This window comes from Toxorhynchites rutilus, chromosome 1 (assembly GCF_029784135.1).
Source record: "Toxorhynchites rutilus septentrionalis strain SRP chromosome 1, ASM2978413v1, whole genome shotgun sequence".
NCBI classification, from domain to species: domain Eukaryota; kingdom Metazoa; phylum Arthropoda; class Insecta; order Diptera; family Culicidae; genus Toxorhynchites; species Toxorhynchites rutilus.
Genome location: NC_073744.1, coordinates 86,429,368 through 86,452,723, shown reverse-complemented (window position 1 = coordinate 86,452,723; position 23,356 = coordinate 86,429,368). Strand labels below are relative to the sequence as shown.

The 23,356-nt window shown below is 36.6% G+C and overlaps 1 protein-coding gene across 2 annotated transcripts in view; it reads left to right on the top strand.

Annotated features, from left to right (window-relative positions):
- Positions 1–22,147, top strand: part of LOC129772878 (forkhead box protein O) — a 217,191-nt gene extending 195,044 nt beyond the window's left edge. For both annotated transcript variants that reach the window (XM_055776415.1, XM_055776410.1), the window contains one exon: positions 19,684–22,147. The gene's annotated coding sequence lies outside the window, so the exon portion shown is untranslated. The remainder of the gene's footprint in view (positions 1–19,683) is intronic.
- Positions 22,148–23,356: the final 1,209 nt, after the last annotated feature.

Below are 23,356 nucleotides of genomic sequence, written 5' to 3'. Positions count from 1 at the left end.
TTTTCCAAACTTACGAAAAAATTACAGTGAAGCATGGCCAACGTGATCTATACACTCTTATCTGATTATAAGCGAAAGCTGAAGGTATAATTCCTAAAAATTAAATTTCTACAGCGTTTTTTCCGTGATGCAATTTGATGTGACACACCCTTTAAGCCAACAAATGTAGATTAGAATGGTTAAGAAATGTGCAATAATGGTGCCGGGGGAGCGAATATTTAACCATCTATGATTGAATATGCCACTGACTGTCGCGATAGTTTTCGCGATGAATACTACATTACTGCATTACTAGAAGCAAACAATTTTTTTGCGTATTGCTCTCGCGAGGGCAACAATGGATCATCAACCAATAATTTTCACTTGTTTATTCAAAACTATCCATCGGTCCTTTGAAGGCCACTCAAACTTGATTTGAGTTATTTGAAAATTATCGGAGCATTTTAAGGTAATATCCGAGATAATAAAAAGCGAATTTAATTGTATAACTTTTTGTCAAAAAAGAGTTTTTGTTAACTTATTGGTCACTTTTTCCGATCGATCATTCAATTTCGAGCTTTGTTTCCGGGTTCAAGACTGCTTCATACTGCACAGTATTGTTTTTGGCAACTGATTCTCGTGGTTGGGAATTTTATTGAGAGGGGTCTAAGTGCTTTCGATGGTGCATTGCACTCGTGCTAATCTAAAGATATGCAAAAGAAGAGGCTCAAATTGCGGTAGGCAACACTTTTAACTTCTCGAAGCTGGAGGAAATTTTCGGAGCTTCAGGTGGAACAAGCTATTTTAAAATGAAAAATTAGAAACGCAGAGAATGCTATGTATTGCTTCCGGGTTGAAGGTGACTTCAAAGTGCAGCATATTTCAAGCCGGATCTATCAATGGTATTTTCCTATGGTGAGAGCTGATTTCTTCGGCGGAAACTGAAGATGAAAGTTCTGTCCTAATGTGTTAAACCAAATGTGTTGCTAAGTGCGAAACCCTGAGAAGAAATCGTCTTATTTTAGCCATCTTTGTTTTGATGTATTCGTCTCTGCCCGTAGATCAAAGTTATGGAGAGAAAAATCGGAAAATTTTCGGAAAACTCTGAAGGGAGGGTCGGATAATTCGGAAAATTGATTTCCCATATGTTTTAAAATTTCATCAGCGTTGTCGGTGGTACACCCGTGGCCGAGTGGTCAGCGTCTTACATTATCATGCCGGGTGTTCGGGTTCGATTCCCGTTCTGGCGAGGGGATTTTTTCGTCAAAGAAATTTCCTTCGACTTGCACTGTGGTCACGCGTATTCTAGAGCTTGCCCCTCGGAATACATTCAAGGCGTGTTATTTGGCTTAAGAAATCTGAACTAAGTATTAAAAAAATGACGCTAGTTAATGCATACGTTGAGACGGCAAAAGTTCCACAGGGAACGTTTACGTCATTCAAGAAGGAGCGTTGTCGGTCCATTCGATGTTTACGCTATTTAAATTGACCTTTGTATGAAAGTGGAAATGGATTTTCAGGTGAAATAACACACTCCTATATCTTCTATCTTCTATATCTATATAAATAAAAATGGAAGGCCAAATGTGTTGCAAAGCGCATAACCCGAAGAAGGAATGGTCCGATTTGAGTCGTCGTTATTTTGTTGTATTTGTCTTGGCCCATAGACTAATATAGTGGATAGAAAAATCGGAAAATTTTCGGAAAACTCTGAAGGAAGTCCGGAAAATTCGGTAAATTGAATACCCATATGCTCGAAAATTACATCATGATATGTGTTGTTAGTCCTTTCGATGTTTGCGCTAACGAAATTGATCTTTGTTTGAAGATTGAAATGGATTTTCAGGCGGAATAACGCATTCCTATCTATATAAATAAAAACGAAAGGCCAAATTTGTTGCTAATCGCAAAATCCGAAAAAGGAAAAGTCCCTTTTGAACCGTCTTTATTTTGTTATATTTGTTGTATTCTGCCCATAGAACAATGTTATGAGAAAAAGTTTAGAAATTTGTTCTAAAGAATTCATATCAAAACAATAATTTTGGGCGGGACGAAGTTCGCCGGGTCAGTTAGTTATTTATAAAAATTGTTTGACAAATGAGAGTCATCCATTTTTTTGGGATTTAAACCCACCTTAATACTTATCAGAGTTCCGTTTAGTGGAACAGTTGGGGCGATGTTCACTCAGATAGCGGTTTAGCAAGTCAAACATCATTCCTGTACTCATAAAATTTAGTTCGCTGTTGCGCAATGTATTCTGTGTTCCCTTTTATTGAAATAAACTTCAAAATCTCAAGGAAAGTTTTTTTTTTATTGTATCAATAAATCATGTAACTTGAGACATCGCCTCTTTTAATGTTACAATTTGTTCTACGTTAAAGAATATGTGAAAACTTCTAATTCATTTTATTTTATTTTTTAATTACTACGTATTCGTTTCTCAAATTGCAACGAGCTAATTAATGCTGTTTATGTGAAGAAGTAAATCCCGCTTGAAATTTTGCTTAGATGAACAATTTTTGACATTATTTGGTAACTGATTCCAAAAAACTATGCCTCTAGAGAACAGCGATTGATTATAATAGTACGACGTATGATATGAAATCAAAATGTGGTTTAATCTTGTATTACGAAAGGAAATCAACTTAGAAAAAAGATAATTGGGCACTTTTGTTGTTATTAAGCGAAACAAAATAAAAACATATTCTGTACTTATAAAACTGGGAGAATGGACATCCCAATGATTGCTTTTGTAAATGCGAGACTCTTCCCAGTCTTGGAATGTTGAAAACATACCTTATGCAACTGATTAAAGCTACTTTAAGTTTGTTGATTGAATGTTGAGTGGCATTCGTGTATACAAAATCACCATACATACAATGAAGAAAAATTAGTGTTTTGAATAATTTGAGTTGAACTTTTACTGCTAAATGTTTAGTAACTAAATGTGACTGTTTAAGCACACCAAAAATTTTACCAACTTGAGAATTAATATGTGATTCCCAACTTAAATTAAACGTAAAAATAACGCCAAGATTGTTATATTTGTTGACAAATGAGATTGGTTCATTATTGACAGCTAGTTTAGGTAAGGTAGGTGATCTCTCAATTAATGGACAAAAGGTTTTTCTGAGACCAGCAATAAATTCGACGCAGATCTCCATTGATCTTTATAGAGATATCGGCCATACTTAACTTATCAATACTGCATAAATAAATTTGAACATCATCAGCATAAAGATGTATACTACAATATTTCAACACCGACGGTAAATCATTGATAAAGAGAGAAAATAAGAGTGGTCCCAGAACGGAACCCTGAGGAACTTGGCTTAAGGGAAGACAATACTTTATTGTAGAAAACTGCTTGAGATCTATCTCAAAGATACGACTTAATCAAGTATGTGGCAGACAGAGAGAAACCAAACTTATATGAAAACTTTCTTAAGAGTTTAGCGTGGGAAACACGATCGAATGCTTTGGCGAAATCAATCAGCAGTAACACTGCAACTCCCTTTATGTCAACAACACGAGCAATGTCATCATGTACAGATTGAAAATCACTTAATAAGCTCATATCGCTTATGAAATCAGACATTTGAGTTTTAATAGGCTTTTCGAATGCTTTCGACAAAGCACTGAGAAGGCTAATAGGTCTAAGATTAGAAACATCAGAGCAATTAGTAGACTTTTTTATAGGTATAATTTTGACCATTTTCCATGCTTGGGGGAAAATAGATGTTGAAATTATGGAATTAAATAAGTGATTGATCAACGGAAGGGCATATGGCAAGGTCATTTTTATGAATTTCATTGGTATACCATCCAATCCCGTTGCGTTGGAATCAATAGAAAAAATCGCATTTATGATTTCATAATCTTGTACATTTCTGAAACAAAAGCCATCAGTATTGTCGGGTAAATAAGTAGGGGATTCATCATTACCCATCGTAAAATTAGAAGAAAAATAATCATTTATGGTATCATCATTTTCATTGATGTTAGGTATTGCTGGATCCTTAGAAGAAACACCTAATTTTTAATATTTTTCCAGAACTGTTTACCGCTAACATCAAATAATCGTTGATCATAGTTCTGTTTGGCTATTTTGATCTTTGAGACAACTCTGTTCCTTAGTCTCTTGTAATGTGCTTCATCGAACACAGACTTTTAATGTTTAATGAAAGTTAATAAGTTTAACGCGCTATATAACAATATCAATTAGAATAAACATTGAATAATCTACCAAACAATGTTCAAATTTAAGTTATGAATTCTAGATTTCTCCATTGAAGACATTTGAAGACATTGGTCTTTGGACATTGGTGGAGACATTATCTGTAAACTGAATTATGAAATTATTTGTTCTTGCAGTCACCAAATGTTAGAGAATCTGACGGTCACTGGTTGGGTGTTTCGTAATGTGGATAATTTTGATATTCTACGGTGTTTTTGCAAAGTATTATTCCCATTTAGTTCGCATTTTTAACTATGTTCACGGTTGCTAACTATAGTTTTAAAAAATACGGAAGAATGAAAATAAGAATCAGGAAAAAATCCGGATAGCTTATATTGGGTTGCCCGGACCGTGCTGATTTCGGGAAAACAAATACCATCTTTTACACAACCTTAAAATTATATCCTCCCAGAAAATATTTGTTTTCTTATATGTTTATTACAGAGTTGTAGTGTTCTATGAATGTGAGTTTATATTTTAGGACTAACATATTTAACATTTCTCTACATTTTGATTTTCAAGACGTGTATATTTGATACATTTGGTTTATGCTAGCCATAGAGTTGAAGTTTTTGTTATTGAAAAAAATTTGCAGGGATCTTTTGAAATAAAAATCAAAAAAATCATACAAAGATGATTTTGGTGATTTTTATACGGTACAGATAATAAAAAGACGGAACAATAAAAAATGGTCGAAAAACGGTACTGTCCCGTTCAAAACGATACGTTTGGTCAGCCTAACTATAATATTATATAATATAACAATAGACTGAGCCGGTTTTGCAATTTTCTTAAAGCAAACAAATTATAACAGAAACGTTCAGTCCACATAATGCGGGCTCATTAAAAATAATCCAACCCAGAAGTGTAGCATCAAATTACGCACTATAAAAATCAAGTGTGCGCATTTTTTTTATCCAGGTTTCCTTCTGCAATTGCAACCCAACAGATAGAGCATGTTGAGTGTCTGATTTCCGCTTCTATTTTCCTGTTCTTTATGTGCTCTCCGCCGCTCGGTTTGTACAGATGATTCCCACAAGAATGACCTTACTGCTGACTAACTGCAAACATTTATATTAGATTCAATTGATTCCCCCTCCCCCCGATGGTGGCACCCGGTTGGTGGTGACCATCGCTTTTGCTCTGATTTTATGTTATGTCATTTTCCACTTTTTTTTTTTGCTGGGTCCGTATCTCCAACATGACCAAGAATCGACAGCACTAGAACTACACTGTTCGGACAATTGGGCAGCATCATCAGGATGCTTATTATGGCATTCCGTTTGGATTATGCAAGCGTGAGGAATCGGGGAGAGAAAAAAAGAGTAGGAAATCACTGAACAAACCAGTCGGTTTGACAGCGCACAAAGGGGAGAAAGCTAGAAACACAGATAATATCATAAAAATTGGGATCATTGAAAGGAAAAATTTATATTGTATTTTTATGTGATGATAGCTCAAGAGGATTGCTGTCTTCATCTTCCGTCCGTTTGTGTGTGTATGTAGTGTGTTACAGATGACCATCTTTTGAACGTAATGTTAGAAGAATGCTGCTTTCATATGCTGTTATCTTCAATAAATAGAAATATGTTCGATTGGTACATTATAACGCATTTATCGATGCTTCAGCTACGCTTTGTGGGTTATCTGTAGTAAGGCCAAAAGACCATTGATAAATGTATCACCTAAATGTGTTTACATTTATTTGATAGAACCAGTTTATGGAATTGATGCCATCAACCAGAGTTCATGCACATTTATTACAATGGATGTCATTTTTTCCTAGCAACGGATTTGGATTATCACAGCCCCTGTTTTGCTCTTGCTGATCTCATCAGCCAGAATGTCGTTTTTCCTCGTTACTACCACGCTACCTCATCTCATCAAATATTTATTCCAATGTGATAAGTTTTCATTCAATTTTACCTTGCCTGCCGCGCATCTTACTTCCATCACGATTTTTTAATTTAGAAAGTAAGACATCTTTATGTATCGCTTCGACTTCATAGATTTTGTTCCCTTATTTTCTCGCGGGGATCGACATGGAACATCATGCGTAATTGACATTGAGAAAAAAAAATCATGACTAAGGTAAAAATAGGTATTGTTGAGAAAGCTGTCTTCTTCCAGTAGGTGGAAGGCATGATGTTTCTTTCAACACAGCACCACGGTAAATAATTTCCAATATGACAATGTTGGCTTCAGTAAAAATCTGCAGTGGAAGAAATTAGAATTAGCTCCAACCTCTTCGCAGAGACTCTCCACAATGAAGTTTCTCCATTCATCTCTTCGTGGTGGCTTCAAGCTCTTCTGCCAATCAATGGAAACCCGAACGATGGTTGCGCAGGAAACCATTTTTCATGCTCCATTAGAACGACTCCAAGTAGCGGCCTATTTTTGATAAATAGATGTACGATACATTATTGAAACAGGAAGTTTTATTGATCGCCTCCTGTTCCCACACTTTTCATCTGCACTTGAAACATAATCGATGGCTTTGTGTCATGGCACGAGAAAAGCGTTTCTGACAAATGCGCGCCTCTTCACACAAGCTATTCTTCCTTCATCGACAAAGTGTGGAAGCAGGAAATGCTCAAACTCAATGCCACTTGGATTAAGAGGTGAAAAGACACGGTTGACAAGCTGATTGCCACAGGATTGTTAACTGTTTTTTTTTGTATTCTTCGGTGTCACATTTCACGGCAAATCTATGTTTCCGCGGTTTGTCAAGACTTGTCATGTCACCTCTCGAGAGCGCTGGCATGGTGGATTTGTGGACGCCTTGTGAAATAATTTGATGATTCGATGATTTACAGTTGGCGAAGATGAACTGAAATATTTCTGGATATCCGAACAATCTAAAATGAAGATATGCAAATTCGAATTGAGCCAATCTAACTATCAATTCAGGGCTGGCAAGTGTTGAACTTCACCCCTGCGTGTCTAATCGAAAACGTTGAGAATGTCAGAAACCTATACTCATCTTAGTTTTAGACGGTGTGACGAATGTAGATTCTTCGGCACAAAAAAATCTCGATGGATAAGGATCAAATATGGTATCCGGAGAAAAAAAAGGAAGCACAGAATGCCAACAAAAATACATTTGTCGCACTTTCCACCGCGAATGTATTTTTGTAGACCTTCGATTGAATCTTTGAAATTTGAAACTCTGTCGTTGTAAGCGCGTAGTTCCAGTTGTATTCATTGTATCGAGTCATACTATAGCTTGTTGGAAAAGTATTTGCGCGCTATAATATAGTCCTTGACAGTGTTTTGTTTGGTTAAGTCGTTCGTGAGTTATAGTGTCGCAAATATGGAGCAAAATGCAGAGAAAATCCGACATATTTTACAGTACTACTATGACAAAGGCAAAAATGCATCTCAAGCTGCCAATAAAATTTGTGCAGTTTATGGACCCGATACAGTTTCCATTTCCACCGCACAACGATGGTTTCAACGTTTTCGTTCTGGTGTAGAGGTCGTCGAAGATGCGCCACGCTCCGGAAGGCCTGTCGTCGAAAATTGCGACAAAATCGCTGAATTAGCCGAGAAAGACCGGCATAGTAGCAGCCGTAGCATCGGCCAAGAGCTGGGGATAAGTCATCGAACCGTTATTAACCATTTGAAGAAGCTTGGATTCACAAAGAAGCTCGATGTATGGGTGCCACACACGTTGACGCAAAAAAACATCTTTGGCCGTATCGACGCATGTGAATCGCTGCTGAATCGCAACAAAATCGACCCGTTTCTGAAGCGGATGGTGACTGGCGATGAAAAGTGGGTCACTTACGACAACGTGAAGCGCAAACGGTCGTGGTCGAAGTCCGCTGAAGCGGCTCAGACGGTGGCCAAGCCCTCATTAACGGCCAGGAAGGTTTTGCTGTGCAAAATGCAGAGAAAATCCGACATATTTTACAGTACTACTATGACAAAGGCAAAAATGCATCTCAAGCTGCCAATAAAATTTGTGCAGTTTATGGACCCGATACAGTTTCCATTTCCACCGCACAACGATGGTTTCAACGTTTTCGTTCTGGTGTAGAGGTCGTCGAAGATGCGCCACGCTCCGGAAGGCCTGTCGTCGAAAATTGCGACAAAATCGCTGAATTAGCCGAGAAAGACCGGCATAGTAGCAGCCGTAGCATCGGCCAAGAGCTGGGGATAAGTCATCGAACCGTTATTAACCATTTGAAGAAGCTTGGATTCACAAAGAAGCTCGATGTATGGGTGCCACACACGTTGACGCAAAAAAACATCTTTGGCCGTATCGACGCATGTGAATCGCTGCTGAATCGCAACAAAATCGACCCGTTTCTGAAGCGGATGGTGACTGGCGATGAAAAGTGGGTCACTTACGACAACGTGAAGCGCAAACGGTCGTGGTCGAAGTCCGCTGAAGCGGCTCAGACGGTGGCCAAGCCCTCATTAACGGCCAGGAAGGTTTTGCTGTGTGGGATTGTCTAGGAATAATCTATTATGAGCTGCTTCCCTATGGACAAACGCTCAATTCGGACCTGTACTGCCAACAACTGGACCGCTTGAAGGTAGCACTCATGAAGAAGAGGTCATCTTTGATAAACAGAGGCCGCATTGTCTTCCATCAGGAGAACGCCAGGCCACACACTTCTTTGGTGACGCGCCAAAAGCTCCGGGAGGTTCTTTTGCATCCACCGTATAGTCCGGAGCTTGCACCAAGTGACTACCACCTGTTTTTGTCCATGGCGAACGAGCTAGGTAGTCAAAGTTAGCCACAAAAGCCTGTGAAAGCCTGTGAATATTGGCTATCCGAGTTTTTTGCCAATAAGGAAGCGAGCTTCTATAACAGGGGTATTGTGAAGTTGGCATCTCGTTGGGAACAAGTCATCGAACAAAACGGCGCATATTTGACTTAAAACAGATGATTGTAACTAATTTTATGAACAAATAAAAATTCAAAAAAATACCGCAGGACTTTTTTGACAGCCTAATATTTCGGACACTTTGTTCTAGTATCTTGAAATGCTTAATGCACTGATGGTATAACTATGAAATTAATATCACAATTGCTTCTTTAGATTAATCCCTTGGTTTCACTATCACTTCATTTGAGAATTACATTTGAATTATTATATAGTAGGAAAAATCTATCCAAAATCCAAAATCCACTCATTGTTGTTTGTGTTTGACGTTTGCCTAGCATGTGCACGATGATTTGTTTTATGTTTTCAATCAAATAGGTACCAAAGCAGAAAGCTTAAAAGCATATTGAACAAATTTATTAAAAATATCAACCAAATAATACCTGTGCATAAAGTTGAGATCTGTTTTCTGCATCATATGCCTTAAGCGTCCGAAATATGATTCAGAACGGTAGTATAGTGATGATCCTATAATTGGCCCAATTCGTTTTTGTAGAAAAGAAAGAAAAAAGTTACAACGTTTTCTTTTATCGTGTATTATAGTGAATTTCATCCTTTGTGGCTGGTTCGTCACTCGGACCACGGCTCTACTTTCATTCCGAAGGAAGAATGTCGGGAGTGAGAATTGAACTCGTGACCTTTGGCGTGAGAGGTACAGATTTTAATCACTACGCCAGATCACTTCTATTAAAATGAGGGCTGTGTCCGTAACACGGCATCATAGTTGGCGTAGGATTACATTAGGCTATTCGTTGCATATCGATTTCGGATATGTTTGAAAAATGATTTTTGACACATCTAATCTATAAGCTGGTCATGTGTCTTTTCGTCAATGCACAATGGTCCACGAGATACATTTAAGTGGAAATTAGCATTTAGAGCTTGACAGTTATTCTCTAGACTAAAACTGTTTTAGACAAAGTTGTTACTCATAATAAAGCGCTCGTTTTTATGCTGTCAGAAATAGGGTGACCGGAATTTTCGATGAAATAAGAAATTTAACTTTATCATCTTTAAAGATAGAGGTAAAAATAGTTTGACAATGATGTAGCTCCAATTATTTGAGACATCTTTATAGAACGAAGTTTTTCTCTATCTCTTGAAATACCCGATATAGCGCCTTTTTTTAAGTTACGTTTGGGTCACCATGGAAAAAAATGTTTTTTTGCTTTAACTTTTATATTTCAAATGTTACATGTCTTCGAAATACTTCTAGGGCATACTAATAACATTTTTCGATGCAGAACTTGTCAATATCTCAACTTTACTCAAATTTATTGATATTTCTTCCCAAAAAAACACGCTTTTTTCATTTGTTTGTCATTCTTTTTGGGGCAAACATAAAAAATTTTGCTGGCGGAATGTTAAAGAACAGATTTCACTCTATGCAATATGTGATTTTCAAAAATATGTTATTTTTTGTGTTTGAGTAAATTAAAATTGAAATCATGAGTTTTTGGATGAAAACCCGTCAATAACTTTGTGCAGGATTTAGATATTGACATTTTCTGCATCGCAAAATATTGGTATTGATAAGCTCTGAAAGTCGCACGAAGACCATTTTGATGTAGAATTTTAAATATAAAAGTAAGAGTAAAAAAACTCGTTTTTTCATACTTACCCTAATGCAACTCAGATAGAAAGCGCTAAAAACAACTTTGTGGGAGATATTTATTGTTTAGACAAAAACTGTCTTAGACAAAGTTGTTACATATGATAGAGCGCTCATTTTTATGTTATCAAAAATAGGGTGACCAAAATTGTCGATGAAATGAAAAATCTAATTTTCTTATCTTTATAGATAGAGATAATCATAGTTTAACAATGTTGTAGCCCCAGTTATTTTAAACAATTTTTTAGAACAAAGCTTTTTTCAATCTTTTAAAATAATCGATTTAGCGCTTTTTTCTAAGTTGCATTAGGGTGACCATGGAAAAACGTGTTTTTCGTGCTTTAACTTTTATATTTAAAATTCTACATCAAAACTGTCTTCGTACGACTTTTAGAGCTTATCGATACCAACATTTTGTGATGCAGAACTTGTCTAAATCTCAATCCTACTCAAAGTTATTGATGGTTTTGTACCCAAAAACTCATGATTTCAATTTTAATTTACTCAAACACGAAAAATAACATAGTTTTGAATATCACACATCATGTAGAGTGAAATATGCCGCCAATAAACTTTGTTTTTGTTTGCCCCAGAAAGAATGATAAACAATTGAAGACAGCGTATTTTTTGGAAAGAAATATCAATAACTTTGAGTGAAGTTGAGATATCGACAAGTTCTGCATCGAAAAATGTTTGTCTTAGTAAGCACTCAAAATCTTTCGAAGACAGTTTGCATGTAGAATTTGAAACACATAAGTTAGAGTGAAAAAATATTTTTGTTTTCATGGTAACCCTAACATAACATGGAAAAAAGGCGCTATATCGATTATTTTAAGAGATAGATAAAAAATTTGTTCTACGAAGATGTCTTAAATAACTGGAACTACAACATTGTCGAACTATATTTGCCTCTATCTCTAAAGATAAGAAAGTTATATTTTTTATTTCATCGACAATTTTGGTCACCCTATTTTTGATAACATAAAAATGAGCGTATGTAACAAATTTGTCTAAGACAGTTTTTGTCTAGAGAATACTTGTGGAGCTCCAAATGCTAATTTCCACTTAAGTGCATCTCCTGGACCATTGTGCAAAGGGCACAGAATATTTCCTAATTCCAAAAATACAAAATACATTCCCAAAATTCGAGTTTTTTAACCGATTATCACCAAATTTTCAGGGAGTAAAAAAACAACTAAAGTTAGTTTTGGCATCATTCATTTTATTTCTTTTACCTGTATATCTGAACCTTGGCCTTAACCCCAGCCATAAGGCTCAGCACGACCTCAGAATCGACTGTTTTCTACATATTAACCCATGTTTTCTTCATTTCTTCTATATTATTCACCACTTTAGGTCGTTTTAAAAGTTGTCCCTTTCATAATGACCCTGTAGAAAAACAAAATAAAAATTGGGCGCAGTTCCGGAGTGTTTGGGGGGTTCACACTTTTCAGCACGGAATCGACAACATTCGTCTTACAACACTCAAACTATGACTACGCAAAATTTTAATTATTTGTACCCAACGGATCAAAAGTTGAGTATGTGCGGATTTTAAACGGTACACCCTTTAGGCTTCCTCAGCACATGGCTTTATATGTTCCTGAAGATGTTCCTGCGTTCATGTAGATTCGTATCCCTTCTGTCATCAAAACTTCGCAATAAGTCCTACACATTGCCAAGACAATTCGGCCTACACATCATTATGCTGTTTCTCAATACTTCAGAGTTCTTACAGTACATTTGAGATTGAATCTGATCGTAACGCTTTCCAGCAGATACTATTCTGTTGATTTTAGATTCATCATGCGAAACGAAAGGCGGGCCATCAAGTTTTTTTCGACACCAAAAGTTTTTGTTGAGTCACCACTACCTCGCAGACCGCTCTTATTCAGTCTCTTCCTGATTGTTTGGCTACTCAGTTCAATTTCAAATACTGTAATGATCGTATAGCAAATCTCTGCGTATATTATAAATGGATTATTCTTGGTGATGATTGCGATTAGGCGATCGACTGCCACTGTTGCCACTTTCTTCACGTTAAAAAAAGGGTTAATTAGATGGCCACAAAAAAAAATTTCGTGGTCCTTTGAATGATTCATTTGTATTTCATTCTATACATTCATTGCAATAAACTACAGTAAATAATTTCTCGGTAGACACAATTTGACACGACGTTCAGCTAGAGCCATTTTTGATACGACAAACGGCTCAGGTTCACATCGCAATCTCGGTTTGGTTTTATGGTCTTCCCTTCCCGAATTTCTCGTATCACTCAGTGTTGCGATGCACCACCCTCGTCGCTATTTGTCTTCATCTGCTCCTACCGGTGATGATGAAGAAGTATCACCGGAGAACGCCTGTACCTCGTAATACACTGTTGGGATGTTTGCAATCACCCCCTGACATGTGGTTTTTTATTATGTGGTGGAAAGGAATCTGCGATGGAGGTGAGGTGGAATTTTATTCAATAAAAAGTGATTTAAACTTTTTTTCTGCACTTCTCCCGGCTCAAGTCGGCAATCCCTCTTTGTTGTCCTTGTTTCTGCATTTGGCGGAGCTGTTATCAACGTCCTCATCTTCATCAATGTCGTTACGAGTGGTGGGAAGCAAGAACGTCCCTCGGAACGATTACCACACTACCCCTCGTGTCAGAGAAGTACATTTCCCTCCACCGCCCCGGTTCCAATGGAGGACGTGTCAAGATTGCTTCCAATTTTCCACCCCCAGACTCGTGGACAGAGCCACACAATTTTTCTCTTGTCTTGCTATAGGGCTAATACGATAAATTTAAAATTTATGGTGACAGATTGTTGTTATAATAATTTAATTATGTTTACTTTCAAAAGGTGACAGTAGATTCTCCCAAACGTGGCGGGCTAAACTTCTTTCGCGACTGACTGGAAAATTGATTGGCTGATGATTATTTTATACCAAACTTTTTGTATTCAAATTCGTGACATTTAATTTAATCTGGATCAAATTTTCCATGTCAAATTTGGCTGCGTTGAAAAATGCTTCGTCTGCTGTCAGCTCGAAATTTCGAAATTAACGCTTTGACTTGGTCTTTAATAGAGGGTAGACAAAGGATGGTTGGAATAGGCCGAATTTCACCAACATTTCAATAGTCATAACTTTTCGAATAAAAAATACTTATTTAGATTTAGTTCTTTCAAAACTACTTCTGAAATCGAGATGTCTAGTGGATACAGGAGATGTATTTTTCCCCTTAAGTGTGATTCATTTATATTATTATTGTTTCCAGAAACAATGATTAATTATGACACTGATTCAATGATTCAATACTAATTTCCATTAAGTGTGTTCCGGATTGAATGATGTTAATATGAGTTGAATACATGTTAATGTGAGTTGAACACATCCATCAACATGTTGAATTAGATGCCCATAACAATATAGTTATATGACCATTTCTCAAAGCGGCTTCCTCCCTGGGATCCTGCTACGACAGGCCAGAGGACTATTGTGGCCTATGAAAATTTGCTCTAGAAACATCGTTCTAAATGATCAGAGGGGTGTAAGTGGGCCTTATTCCCGTATCCACTTACACTTACGTTTTCACTGCGAATGCATCTCACTTTACTTTTTTGCACCAATTCCCGTTTACACAAATCATGCAGTGTAAAAATGAACTCCGTGTATTGGAGAGAAAAGTGGAGTGGAAACCAGAATGACCCTGTGTTCATTTCCAATGACGTTTCTAAGAGAACTTCAGCTGTAACCTGTTTGTTTACGTTTGTTCAACACTAAATGATTTGTGAGCACGTAACTTGTATTTGACGAGGATATATCGTTATTGGAAACTCAAATAAAAAAAAGGCCTTTGGAGTAAAAAATAAATAAAATGTGTAAATAGTTACAATAAATAACTGTAACCCCGTCAGTGTTAAAACGGTACAACAAATATCGCAATTATACGCTAGCAACTTACGACAAATGAAAACGAAACACATGAAATCGCTCTGTTTACCCTGACAAAAGAGTGTTGTGGTAACCAGAATAACCCCGATGCTCGAACTCTGTGTATTCATAATGAATCCTACCAAATGTTTGCAGTTGCGTGTGAACCGGAATTAGGTTGTTCTCAATTCAATTTGCTATCACGTGCAGTGTATTTGGGAATACGGCCCTATGTGAATCCAACCCGTACCTAATTAACTGAATGAACCCTACTGGCAACTACTGGAACTGATTTTACGGAATGGACTATATATCTCGGTTGTTGCTCGACAAACTTCGATTCCTTAGTCATCAATAAAAACACATATATCTCTGATAAGGCCCATTTTACGAAGAGGTATGACAAAGGACAGGACAGGACAAAATTTGCCTGTAGTGGGCATTTTCTATTCCATTGAACAGAATGTAACAAATAACCGAATGCAGCAACTACCTGAATGTAACTTTAACCCGAATGTACTATTTATCATACAATTTGTTATAAGAACGTGTTTCATTTTCAATTCTGATGAGCGTTATAAAAATGAATTGTAAAGTACATTCATTGCTCTCCAAAAATACATGAAAAGGTATTGTGCAGTATTAAAAAGCAACGTTGTTCAAAAATTACTCAATTTTGATAGTTCCCCATAGTGAAAATGAATACAGTAGAACCCCGATTATTCGCGGAATAGTCTGGCTAGCTCACCGTGAATAACGAAAATCGCGGATAATGCAATGAAGGACTAAAAATGAGTTTCAAACACGAAAAGGAGGTATTTCAGCATGAAAACCAGGTTTTATCAATACAGAAATCAGTAAACTATCCATCTAGAAGGTCGTATACACCAGTAGTCAGATAATGTGAAAGCCATGACCAAAACAAAAGTACATGAACCTTTCACTCACAAACAAATTCCGGGAAGGTTTGTGGATTTACTATGGAACTCGCTGTCGCGCATAATCCGCACCGCGGATCATCGAGGTTCCACTGTATAACTATTTTTTCCCGAATGAGGTATTTTTCACACTAGTAAATGTTCTTGGTAATCCCCAAAACTCTCAACAGTAACTATTATGTTTGTAGACTGGAGTGATTATTTTTTTAACATTTCATTGTCATATCAATAAAACATTGCGAATTAATCAAGCAAACGAAACCAAATTAGACATGTGAAGGTTTTATAGTGCAATAAATGTTTTTACGGTGGTTGAATACTCCTCCCCCCCCTTTCTTAGGGTAGGCTGCCATACAAATGAAACACAAATTTCTGCATTACTCGAGAATTAATCAAGCAAATGGAACAAAATTTGGCATATGGAGGTTTTAGGATGCAATAAATGTTTCTATGGTGGTTCGACACTCCTCTCTCTCTTTTAGGGTGGGCTGTCATACAAATGATAAACAAATTTCTGCATAACTCGAGAACTAATCAAGCAAATGGAGTCAAATTTGGCATGTGAAGATTTTAGGGGGCACGAAACATTTCTATAGTGAATAGACATTAAGGGATGAAGAGGGGAGGGGTCTGTCTTTATTCTATCATATTTTCTGTATCAAACATTCATTCCATGTAACGGAGAAACATGTTATTTGCAAGTGGTTGAAAAATCTTGAACGAGAATTGTGTCTGAAAATAATCTGATATTATAATGATGAGTTTTGGTAGAAGCGTTCAAATAAGAAGAGCAGAAGATCGAGGTAAAAGGTAAATTCAACGGGGTCGATTAGAAAATCTATCAATGAACAGTTTTGCGATTGGACTCATGAACTTTCGCTTAGTAAGAAAACGTGAATGTTTAAAGGTACTGATAACAAAAAACCAAATTTTGGACGGGACGAAGTTTTCCGGGTCAGCTAGTAGACACATAAAAGTCTACGGTACTGTTGTGGCTGATTTTTTTTTCTTGTTATAATTCGTATATTTTTAACTTAAAATATAGTTTCAGTTTATTTTTGAAGAGATCACGACGTGTTATCATTCGGATTGCCGATGGTAGTGCGTTAAAGCGAGACGGTCCATAATAAAGAATGCGCTTTTGAGCAATGCACGATGTTGCCTAACTACGTATTAAATTCTGAGCTTGCCGTGTGCTGTGTACATCGTTCATTGTTGGTAATATAATGTTATGGTGACTATTATTTTCATTTATCACATTGTGAACGAGTTTACTATTTTCAAAATAGCGCAGTTCGATGGGCTTTGTGGGGTACAATAGAGGACACTCTGTTCAAGACAACGCAGAGCGAAGATATTCTGTTTTGTAAGCAATTTATACGTCCAGGATAAGTTAGAATCTATGTGGACACCAAGGTATTTGAAATTTGGGACCTCATCGATAGATACAGAGTCTTTCAGATTAAACGCTCACGCAAAAAAAATCGAATAGCTTCTCATAATTTTTTTTCCGTCGATGGTATCACAACATTCCTCACTTCGGGACGATAATATTCGGCTACTCGTTCTGTCTGATCGGATGGTTTTTAGTGTCAAGATGTACAATTTACATGAACGTGTAGCCTTAATGAAACTTTGTCCTCTTATGGTAAGAATTTCAACATTTCTCGTCGTCAATTACTTCCTCTGGGGTACGTGAAGAACTGTTAATAAGCCCCAAAATTTGGAGGAACTTAAAGAAGAAACAACTCGGATTATAAACAGCATCGAAGTCGTAATGTTAGAGTTGTGCATGAAGAATTTTGTTCACCGTTCAAAACGCGTTATCGAAAAAAGGGGTCCACATAAAAAATATCCTGAAATAAGCTTCATTTTCGTTTTTTTTTAAATAAAAATCGGTTCACTTTTGTAGAAGTTATTAAAATTTGTTGCGTGAGCGTTTAATCTGGAAAACCCTGTACATTTAAAACTTTAGGGTAACTGGACAAGTAATGATTTGTTTCCTTAGTGAGTGGGAGAGCATGTGTTTAGTTTTTGCTTAGATTAAGTGATAACAAGTTAGCCCGGAAATATTCAGTGAGGATAGCTAGGTCGTTTTCCATTAGTGAGACAACTGATCTTTAGTCACAGCATCGATAAAACAATGCTGTGTCATCCACAAACAGTCTGGCTGTTTCCTTCCGGTTTCCTATGTCATTGACGTACATTAGGAATAGCAGAGGTCCAATTTTGCAACCTTGAGGTATGCCAATATTTATTGGACTTAGGGTACTTTTACCATTATGCGGAGATACGTATTGTTGTCTACCGGAGATATAACTACTGACAAGCTCATTCGCTATCCCGCGTGTTCCATAAATATTGAGCTTTTTTAGCTATATTTAGTGATCTATCGTAGCAAATGCCTTCTTGAGATCTAGAAATAGGCCACCAACAATCATTTTATGATCTATTCCATCAATTAGCACATCTAAAAGCTCAGTGATGGCAGTTGAAGAACCCACGTCTAAATCCGTACTGAAACTTGTGGGGAACATTATTTTTGTTCAAAAAATCAAACAATCGATTCACAAGCAGTTTCTCAAATATTTTGTTGAAAAGCGATAGTTTTGAAATCGGTCGATAGTCGCCTGGAATTGAAATTGGTACAACTCTAGTAACTTTCAAGCAATGTGGATAGCTTCCGGTTGACAACATTACATTGAACATTTGTGAACAAATTCTAGAAAAGACAACACGATTTTTCTTCATCATACTTGTTGGAGTATTATCAGGCCCACCTTTTTTGGTATTCAACTGATTTATGATCATAATTGCCTCATTCTGGTTTGACGGATACAAGAAAATTGAGTTCTAGACATATTGGAAGTACATAAATTAGGTGTCTTCGTCGCGCTTAGTAATGTATCTAGATAATTGAGTGCCAATATTTGTAAAAAAATGTTGAAATTCGACATACCTCAATTTTATTTGTAAATTCCCTACTGTATTCCTACGATCCTGTAAATGAATCAGGCTAACTTGAGATTTAAGTTTGGTGCGTCCTAAAATAGAGTTTTTGAGGGGTTGGAAGAAAAACTGGCCATTGATTGACAGCTCTGTAGGTATTGAATGGAATCCATTCAATCAACAGTTTTATGTTTGATTGATTTGTTTACAAAGACAGCTAAGCCTCCAGCCGATACTTCCCGGCAAGAGAAGGTTGCACTATATTCTTTAATACTATAAAGTGAGCAAAATTCAGACGTGAGCCATGTTTCGCCAATTGCATTTTACACTGATTTAAAAATAACATTAAACGAGGGTCGTTCAAAAAATAAGTTTCAGTACCTCAGAAATCGCGTAAAAATAAAGTTAGGACAAAAAACAAGGTGATTTTCGTAATCTACGTTTTATTTTCTATTTTTCTACATAGCGTGTTACGAGTTTTTCTATTCCGAGCGCGAAGTGCGTAGCGTCCAACTTTTTGAAGTACGATGTAACTGTGTCACGAATTTCTTCAGTGTTATCGAATCGTTGACCGCCGAACGCCTGTATCATCACCGTACTATTGTGAAGTTTTGGACCGATTAAGAACCGCGATTAAGAACAAAAGGCCAGGTTTATTGACAAAAGGAGTGTTCCTCATCCATGATAATGCGCGGCCCCATTCTGCTCGCGTAACTCAAGAGCAATTGAAAAAAAAATCCAAATGGACTGTGTTCGAGCATCCTCCTTACTCCGCAGACCTCGCCCCTAGCGACTATCACTTATTCCCGGTTTCAAATTTAGAATTCACAGAAAAACTTCATGAATGTGTATTTTCATTCGTCAAAACTGAATATTTACTTGTACAATTTGTTATCAGCAAAGAACACTGATTTTGTTCATGGCTCTTTCATAAAATTCGCAAGTCAAAAATATTAACGGAAGCTTTTCGGGGCATTGCAGGCTATAACAACTTACATGATACGCTACACAGTGGTTTGCACCGAGAAACCTTGCGCGGCCTCAATCTGAACAATTTGTCCTCAAGCTAGATATTTCCAATATCTGGCGGAATATTTTTATCTTGAAATTTTAATAAAAATTCAAACATTCCGTTCCTTTTTCTTCCAGATTCCTCCACCGCGAACGGGCCATTCGCCGAGAGCTGCTGGAGGAAAAGCGCTCCAATGATTCTATCATCGATAGCAAAACCAGACTACACCCAATTAGCTGCTGTGAATCACATCGCAGCACACACAATTCTGGAAGTATGAAAACATTCGGTCAAGGCTGTTTATTATCGTATCGGATTGCATTGACGGCTAAAATGATACTTATCAATATCATATAGAATATGATACAGACTACAGTCGGGGTCATGCTGACCCGAGCCTGAACGGATTCGATCTAAACGAAACTTCCAAAGTCCCATCATCCCATCCCTGTTTGGTTCAGCACTGTGGCGGGGTAAACAACAATTAAACAAAACGAAAAAAAAATCTGATACCAGTTTTTGCTGTAGAACTCAATAAGACAAATAGTGGAAATTAGTGCTGTTTTAAGTTGTAACAGGCATAACCTGGTTTGTATAGTAAGACTAAGTTTGTTTGTCGTAAGTATTTTTTTTTTTCTGTTGTTTTGTTTAAATCATTGCTTATGGTTATAATTAGTTGGTTGACTTTTGTTAGCAACGAAATGATACATCTAGACTATTTTTGTATCTATTGAAAATGGTAGTGATATTACAGTTAGGCTCAGGCTTATAGTTAAGCTTAAAATTAGGTTATTTAATTGGAGAGTATCTGGTCAACTGATTTTTATTATTTGTCACTTTAAATGGTACCAACAAAGTATTGAGTACGTTACGACGAGTAAACGAATTGGTTGTGGTCTTTCAGGCTAGAAATATGTGTTCCAAAAACTCCGTGTCCCAGAAGCGATGGAAGGTTATTTACAGCGAAATCAATAAGGTTTTCTTGTTTTAGGGAACAGAACATGCCTCTGAAGTCAAACTTTCCCAACATGGCATAATGTGGCGCATTCAAAATTTGAGTGGTTGAAAAATTCAGCATAAAATTGCAGTTGACCAGATTTGTATGTAATGTTATTTCGCGATCCCCACTAAAACGTGTGACAGGGCAGTTGACGAGAACATAATTATCATGAACTGAAGAAAATGAGCATGAATTATAATTTCAGAAACCTTCGTCAACTAAAAGATATTAAAATGCTTGCGTACAAACTTTTTCTGATAACCAAGTTTCATGAAAAATCGCGCTAAACCGCGGTTTTGTTCCACATACTGTTAGGTGCTGTTAGGTTAGGAGATAGGTGCTCAGAATGGTGCTTTTGTTTACTAAACAAGTGGGAAATGTATCAACAGGTGGTTTGTAGATTTTGACATAGCTGACAGCACATATTCAAAATTGAGGAAGAATGATGCTGTTAAAAGCGAGTACACAAACCACACGCCTTTTGATTTTGACCTGCTTTTAGCTTGGACGCATTCTAGCAGCACGCAAGCTTTTTGCTCAATTGAAGACGTTAGTTTTTGTGCAGCTATAATTTTTTTTCAACGCTTTTTGGAACAGCTTTTGATGAGAGGGAAAATATTAGGAAAAGCTATTTTTCGGATTTCTGCTTTATTTGCAAAGATAATCAGTGCCATTTTAAGAATCTTGAATGAATTTCAATATAAGATGCGACGCTCCTTGAAACCGTAATGGTGCGACAGATCGATTGTGAGTAAAGTAACATTCGCGATTACAGGATATTTTGTACATAGACATTTCTACATCTAGGAATTGCATATATAGTTACCAAACGTGATGCTTGGTAAGCATATGCCAGCTTTCCCTACCCAACATAGGTGATTATTGATCAATTACTGTTAAACATCGTTTTTTCAAACCCGAGGATTGAACACGAATCGATAGTAGAGAAAGAATGAAATTATTAGAATAATCTTTGAAATGATGAAATTGTTTTAATCAGAAAATGTACATAGAACCAGTAGGTAAACCAATCTGAATTGGTGGTAATAATTATTCTTAAGTCAACGTGTAATAATTAATTGGTTATTAGAATAATTAAAAACTGTGTATTCTTAGTAGAAGGCTTGCTATCATAGAAATCATAACACTCAAAGATAATAAGCGAATGACAACTGATCGGAAAACAGAAGCCAAGTAGGAGAATGAAGAGAAAACAACCACAAAAATACCTTAACCAATATCGTCGAAATTAGTAGGATAAAATGATCTTCAATGACCAATGAATATCGTGAAAATCAATGTGTTCGTTAAATTAATATTAAATTCCATTTTCTATTACTTTTTTATTCCTTTCGAAGACCTGTTCTTTGCGGTAAAGAAAAAACTTGATATTCGAAAAGAATATAACGAAGAAAGGAACTTGTTACTATTGGAATCGAAAAAACGCGATCACACTGATGATGTACGAACGGAATCGCTAAAGGTAATTTATGATGAAATTGTTGCTTCGTACAAATTAATTTATACTGCAAAACCAAGAATTTGAAAAAGGCGCATAACACATTTATTTTGGGTTGTTAAATAAAATTGGATCAATAAGAGAGCTGTCGTTTTTTTTTGTGCTTCCGAACATCTATTCAAATGTATCAAGTATTTATAACGACACGACTAGCAATGACATCTCGCAAATAATGTTCATGTGTATCCGCGATGAAAAATTCACAGTGTGACTTCGGTCAGGTGGCGATATCCGTTCGGTGAGACAAATTGTTCTCTATCAAATTAGGCGTGGTACACAAATAAAGTAACGCTAAAAATGCGGTTCTTGTACCCCTCACCCCCTATGTAACTATAAGTAACACAAGACAAAACCCACTTCTCCTTAAGTTACGTAAGTCGTTTGAAAAATTTCCATAATCCTTTAGCTTTTTTACGTAATGAAAATGTCAACGTAAAAAAAATCAGACCGACTTTTGGGGTAGTGTCCCATTCACCCGAAACACGTTTACCCGATTGCAACACATACCCGAATGGTCATTTACCCTAATGCGACAAATACCCGAATGGACATTTACCCGAATGCAAAGATTACCCGAATTTAACAAATACCCGAATGCAACATTTACCCGTATGAAGAAGGAAAAAATCCGATTATTAGTTTTGTCGAATCTCCTGTTACGAAGTTACGAAGTAGAATGAGAAATTGTAATCAGGGAATTCGAAAAAGATGTTGCAGACTTCGCTGTGTGATTTTTGGAAATTAATGTAGGCACCATTGACATTCCATCTTCTTTCCTTTCCGTATTGCTCTTTAAGGCCAAGAGATCATTTAGAAATGAACATGTGTTATGGAATATTCCGAAAATTAAGCACTTTAACATAAAAAATTTAAATGAAAATGTGAAAAGAATAGATTAGAAAAAAAATGGCACTTACGTATTTACCACCGCAGCGTAGTTTTTATCATGAACTAGCTGACCCGGCAAACTTCGTCCCGCCCAACATTTATTTTTTGTTGTCAATACCTTCAAACATTCACGTTTTCTTACTATGAGCAAGTTCATGGGTCCAATCGCAGAACTGTTCATTGATTGATCTTTTAATAGACCCCGTTGAATTTACCTTTTACTAAAAAAATCCTAGTACTTCTACCAAAACTCATCATTATAATATCAGATTATTTTAAGACACAATTCTCGTTCAAGATTTTTTAACCACTTGCAAATAACATGTTTCCCCGTTACATCGAATAAATGTTTTATACAGAAAATATGATAGAATAAAGACAGCCCCAAATCGGACAATTCCTT